Here is a 6338-nt window from a genome sequence, read left to right on the forward strand (position 1 = left end):
AAACACTGAAAATTTACATATATTTGAAATTTCCTACGTAGGGGGTGAGAGTAATTAATCACTGAAAAATAATACTTCAAAAGGAAAGTGCTTTGCAAAGCATTGGCTGCAGTGCAGTTTTTCACCAGACTCCTATAGGTTTTTATTATAAAAAAGTTGACTAAGTGTGAATTTCTCTCATAATGCTCAGTAATTGACTTAGTGTTCCATTTTTTAATTTTTGTAACTTAGATTAATTTAAATTTGGGCCCAATTTGCCCTCATTGAGTAGGGTGGAAGGATAGTTTTGATGACACAGTTCTGGGAGAAAGTGGTTCTCCATCTTGTTATTTGGGACCTAGTCTTCAACCTGTTCTCCAAGATATAGGAGAATTCTGGGAGATTACACAATGCTTGGGAAATGAAGCCAGGGGTTTTTGTTCTGTCTTGGTTACTGTTGTTTCTTCTACATCTAGAGATGCTAAGAAGCACTAGTTACCATCACTGCAGGGCAGTTCTGAGATGCAGGCCCAACTGGCCTTTTCTCTTGCTTCAGACTCAATTAGAGAGAGACTTGCTGACACTCAAAAGCCAACGGTCTCTATGTCCAGTCTCCACTCTAACACTCACTCTAACACTCCTGCCCTCACTCTAACACTCTCAGTCATGGCAATGGACACAGGTCTTCGCCCCTCTTCCCAACATTCTTCTTAGAATCAATCTTCAGCCATCCTCTTATTGACCATCTTCCAGCTGTAGCCCATCAATAGTTCTGAAATACAAAACCCAACAACTTGTCCCTTTGGGCTGAGAAGTAAAAGGGGGTTGTGTAACCTCACAGATCTTTAAGCAAACAGCTTCAAGACAGGAGTGGTAATAGGAAGTCTAGGAAGGTTCCTGGCTGAGTACACAGCAGCAAAATTACAATACAAACTACCAGCTATTTTTTTTTTTTTTTACACTGATTCACAACAGTGGTAGAAACCTTTGGAAAAATTCCTCTGTGAGAAAATTTCTCACAACCAAAATCTATTTTCACAAACTTATGGCCACAGGCATGACAAACTTTAACTCACTTTCATTCCCTCTCCATCAGCTTTCCATGGCTATTCACACCATATTTGGGAAGACATAATTAGTCAATTGAGACGTCTTGCCTTCAGGAATCCTGGGTTAATGCAAAAATCTCATTTCTAACTCCGTAACTCATCTTCTCTCCAAGAGCCTCTGTAGATAGTAGAAACTAAGTTTCTGTCTTACTCATCAAGAGTGACTGCCTAGAGAATCCCATTCCACAACCCCAACTCCACACAAGCATCCAACTGACACCATCACTACAGTCACACTCTAGAGAGCAACACCAACTTATGCCAAAAAAGGTTAGTATAAAGTGTCATGTGGGAACAAAAACTTTCTTTCTCTGCTTTCTTCATTAACTGGTATATAAGACCCAACGGTAAAGTGCACCACTATGAAGCTATCACAGCCACTGCAGCAAGAATTCAATTCCTGGCCAGGGAGGGGACCCACATGGCACAGTAGACCTCTCCTGCCCCACCCTCTATGTCCCTCAGCAGTGTATTGAAGTACATTTGCCTGTTCTGCACCCCACTCTGTCTCTGGTGACTCCTCTCACCCCCTGCACCTCTCTTGTATACATAAAAAAAAAATCAAGAAAAAAAAAATTAAAGATCCAAATCATTCAGATGCAAGAAAATGAGGTCTATTTCTAAACAAGTAACCAAGGCAAGAGATTAAAAACCAAAATGATGCAAAATGAAACAGGTTTCCCTGCTTTCCAAAAGTACAGCGCTCCTATGAAGCTGTTCCTCAGACAAAAAAAAAAAAAAAAAAAAAGGCATAAAGCACAGAAGCAACAGCAATTCATTTAGAAAGATTTTTTAACACTCCCAGACCTCAAAAATAATCTATTCTATCATACAAAGTAACACATAAAGAGGCAAAGTAGCAGCAACACAGTAAAATGCATGAATTGCACGATACACACACACCTGGAGAGTCGCTCCAGGAAGGCGCTTGCCAGGGCCCCTCACTGCTCAGGGCCACTTCCTCCAGCGCAGCTGCTGCAGAGCCAGCACTGCTGCTTCCTCACTTTTCACATTTTGCACTTTTTGTCATAAAAGTGATAATCATCTACAGGTTTCTTTTGGTTAGCAAAAACAGGTGCTAAAGTAAGTCTTTTACAAAAGCAATGTGGCAAGCTTTCAAAATGCAAAGGATCAGTGTACTTAGTTGTGTGTGGGGGGGGTGAAACATAGAAACTTGAAAACCACAAACTCTGATGCCAAAAGAAGTTTTATGAGTTTATTCATTTATTTTTTCCCCCTTGTTTAAGAATTAAAGCACATCTGAGAACTAAGTATTTTTTCTTACAACTGGCAATTTTGCAAAAACGCCTAGGAAGAGACAGCTTCAAAGGGACTGGGCAGTCACTCTTGATGAGTAAGACAGAAACTTAGTTTCTACTATCCACAGAAGCTCTTGGAGAGAAGATGAACTGCAGAGTTACAAATTAGATTTTTGCATCAACCGAGGATTCCTGGAGGAAACATTTTCCTCCCAGCATCTCCAAACGTTCACACTGTCTATAGATTTTGGCTAAGGAATTGTAGTTATCAGATTGAATAGCAGCAGCAGCAGCAATGTGACTGTTAAAGGGAAACTAAAACAAATGTCATTGAAAGGTATTTTTGCTGTTTCCCAAAATGCTCATTGCTCTTATTTTTTCATTTAAAGTAGTTCTAGCTGGATGAATTTTTAATAACTGTTTAGATTTCACCTACATTTTCAATCTGAATAGATGATCTCACCTCAACATGAAAATGAATTCAACAATCAAGAACTTGGCTTTCCTCATCAGTAATATTGGTATAATAGAATGTACCACATAGGGGTTTTATATGGATTAAATGTTACAATATATAAAGCTCTCAGGTCAGCAAATAGGTAATAAATATTAGCTATTGTAATCCTACTTCAACTCCCCTCCCAACAAGTGTATAAACCTACGTAACCTGCACCCCAATTTCCCTTTTCTCCTCTACTACAAGAATGTTCTTTTTCCTGCTTAAGCCACTTGTAGCCTGAAGACGCCATCTTCTCCAGCCCACATATGCTTAATTTTCCTTCATTTCCCTATCTTCAACCTCATCCTCTGCAGACACCTGTCCTTTGTGACAAATAAAACTTTAGCTCATTTGCATCTCTCCATCAATAGGCCCATCTTACACTATCTTTTTTACTTTTAAGACAGACAACTGCTTCTTACTGGTTATATATAGTCTAAAATGGAACTCATGGGGCCTCCCTGGTGGTGCAGCGGGTTAAACCACAGCACTAAGAAGTTAAAGCCACTTCAGCATGAGTTCGATCCCCACCCCAGAGGTGACCCACATGGCGCAGCAGACCTCTCCTGACCCGCCCACTGTTCCCCTCAACAGTGTACTTATCAGTCAGCCTGTTCTACTCCCCACTTTGTCTCCAGTGAAGCCTCTCACTGCCCCCACACCTCTGGCCTGTACCCCAGTTCTGTATGCATAAAAAAAACAATAAAAAAATAATAAACTCATGAGCTCCACATTTCTTTGTTCCTGGAGACACCTGATAGATCAGTAACGCCCTATATACATACTGCTTACTTCATATTCCCCATGTGACCCATAATTCTACACCTAGCTATTTACTCTAGAGAAATGAAAATGCTGACTTTTCTACAAATATTCATGCCAACTTCATTCTTAATATTCAAAAAATGTTAATGCAAATATCTGTTACTGGTGAATTGTGGCATATCCACATAATGAAATACTGCATAATAAAACAAAAACAAGGTATGCATTTGCTAAGCAATAGAAACTCAACACAAAAGTGCACATAACTGTATGACAACATGCCATGATAGGAAATTCCAGCAAAGAATTTCACTTTATTATGGTAACAGAAATGTTCAGTGTTACCTGGGTCTGGGGAAAGGGCAGGGGACAGACACAAATGGAGTATAAGACTTCTATCTGTGATGTGTATTGTTGCAGTTGACAGGGTTTCCTTCATATGGCTGAGTAGGGATTGTGTGTGTGTTTGTGTATGTGTGCCTGCCTTTTCTGATGCTGCTTAAGATGTGTCTGAAGGATGAAGGAAATGTCCAACAGCCGGGTCTCCATCTTGGCCTCTAAATACTCTTCTCCCTTAAAAGCAGGCTGGTGTCTGTTTAAGTGCATAGCACCAATGCCTTTAACGGGAGCCAGAATGTTAATGTTCAAGAAATTTCTATCAGTTCTGCTTTAGAGGTGATGGAGGACAGACGCAGATGGAAGAGAAGTGTCACAGTTCCCTTCAGGCCCTCCTGCAGTTTTTTGCTTGTGGCAGAAGCAGATGAAAAGGAGTCAATATAGTTGACTATATTGGAGCTAAAAAACACTGGGTCATTTTGTGCATCTTTTTTTTTTTTTAAAGATTTATTTATGCATACAGAACTAGGGTACAGGCCAGAGGCTCAGGAGCGACGAGAGGCTTCACCAGAGACAGAGTGGGAAGCAGAACAGGCAGATTGATGAAGTACACTGCTGAGGGGAGCAGCGGGCGGGTTAGGAGAGGTCTGCCACTCCATGTGGTCACCTCCGGGACAGGCGGGGATCAAGCTCATGCTGAAGTGCTTTAGCTTCTTAGAGCTGGGCTTTAACCCGCTGCACCACCAGGGAGGGCCATTTTGTGCATCTTTAATAATTCAGAAGAAGTGTGTGGAAGAGATGAATTCATACTCTAATTTGAATCAATGGTTTCCAGGGCAGTGCATCTTAAGCAGCATCAGAAAAGGAACACACAGACACATCTTAAGCAGCATCAGAAAAGGCAGGCACACATACACAAACACACACACAATCCCTACTCAGCCATATGAAGGAAACCCTGTCAACTGCAACAATACACATCACAGATAACCTTGATGGCATTGTGTTGAGTGAAGTTAAAGAAACACATCATCTCACTTATGAGTAATCTGAAAAAACAAAAAAAAAACAAAAACAATGACTAGAATGCCGATTATTGGGGTGTAAGGTGGAGGAGGCAAATGAAGAGATTTTGGTCAAAGGGTAGAAACTTCCAGGTATAAGATGAATAAGTTCTGGGGATTTGATGTCCAATGTGGTTACTATAGCTCATAAAATTGTTATGTACTTGAAAAGATGCTAGGAATAAAGCTGTTATGATAGTGAGATGACAGCAGTATTATGATCTAATGCTACCGGGGTAGTCATTTTGCAATGTTTACCAATTAATTCAACTCACTGTCCACCTTAAACTTACACAATGTTACATGTCAATTATCTTCATAAAGCTGGAAAAAAAAATCTATTCATATCTCCCCTCTAAAAACAACTTTTGAATTTTCCTTTTATTTTAGGTGCCTCCCTGGTGGCACAAGAGGTTAAAAGTGCAGCACTATGAAGCTGTCCATAGCCACTGTGGCACAAGTTCCCTCCCCAGCCAGGGAGCTGACCCACATGGAGCAGCAGACCTCTCCTGGATCACCTGCTGCCCCCCTCAGCAGTTTATTTCGGTCAACCCACCTGTTCTATTCCCCTCACCTCCTTTTTTTTTTTTTTTAAAGATTTATATACTTATACATACAAGAACTGGGGTACAAGCCAGAGGTGCAGGGGTGGTGAGAGGCCTCACCAGAGATAGAGTGGTGAGCAGAACAGGCAAATGGACTGAAATAGACTGCTGAGGGGAGCAGCAGGTGGGTCCAGAGAGGTCTGCTGTACCATGTGGATCAGCTCCCTGGCCAGGACTGAACTCATGCCACAGTGGCTACAGATAGCTTGACAGTACTGTGACTTTAAATCCTACACCACCAAGGAGGAAACCTAAAAAAAATTTAAGAACAACCAGTAATGTGGCTTTATTTTAGAAATGTGACTTTAGAGGAATCTAGAAATGTGAATATTGTTGCACCCTCTTGCTAGGTTTACAATTGGAGCTGTTTAGGAGGTTAACTTGGTAAGATTTTGTTATCAATTTTGACCCAGTCAAAATTTCAGCTCTAAAATTCATTCTTCAAATATATTCCTATAGCTGCACAAAATATAGAGACAAGAATTTTCCTGTAGCATTATTTTAATAAAGATCATGATTGTCTATCAAGAAAAAAGTCAACAAAATTATAGAGCATCCTTACAGTAAGATGCTACATAACCAATAACAAAAATACAACAGGTCTCTATGAGGTGATATGGAAACATCCCTGTGGCTTACTGATAAGCAAAAGAAATTTGCCACTTGTTAAAGCTGGGTGCAGGGTCCCAAGCTCCATTTGCTCCTTCTAGACTTTTAAAAGT

Source organism: Condylura cristata, unplaced genomic scaffold, assembly GCF_000260355.1.
Source record: "Condylura cristata isolate star-nosed mole 26May11 unplaced genomic scaffold, ConCri1.0 scaffold00036, whole genome shotgun sequence".
NCBI lineage: Eukaryota > Metazoa > Chordata > Mammalia > Eulipotyphla > Talpidae > Condylura > Condylura cristata.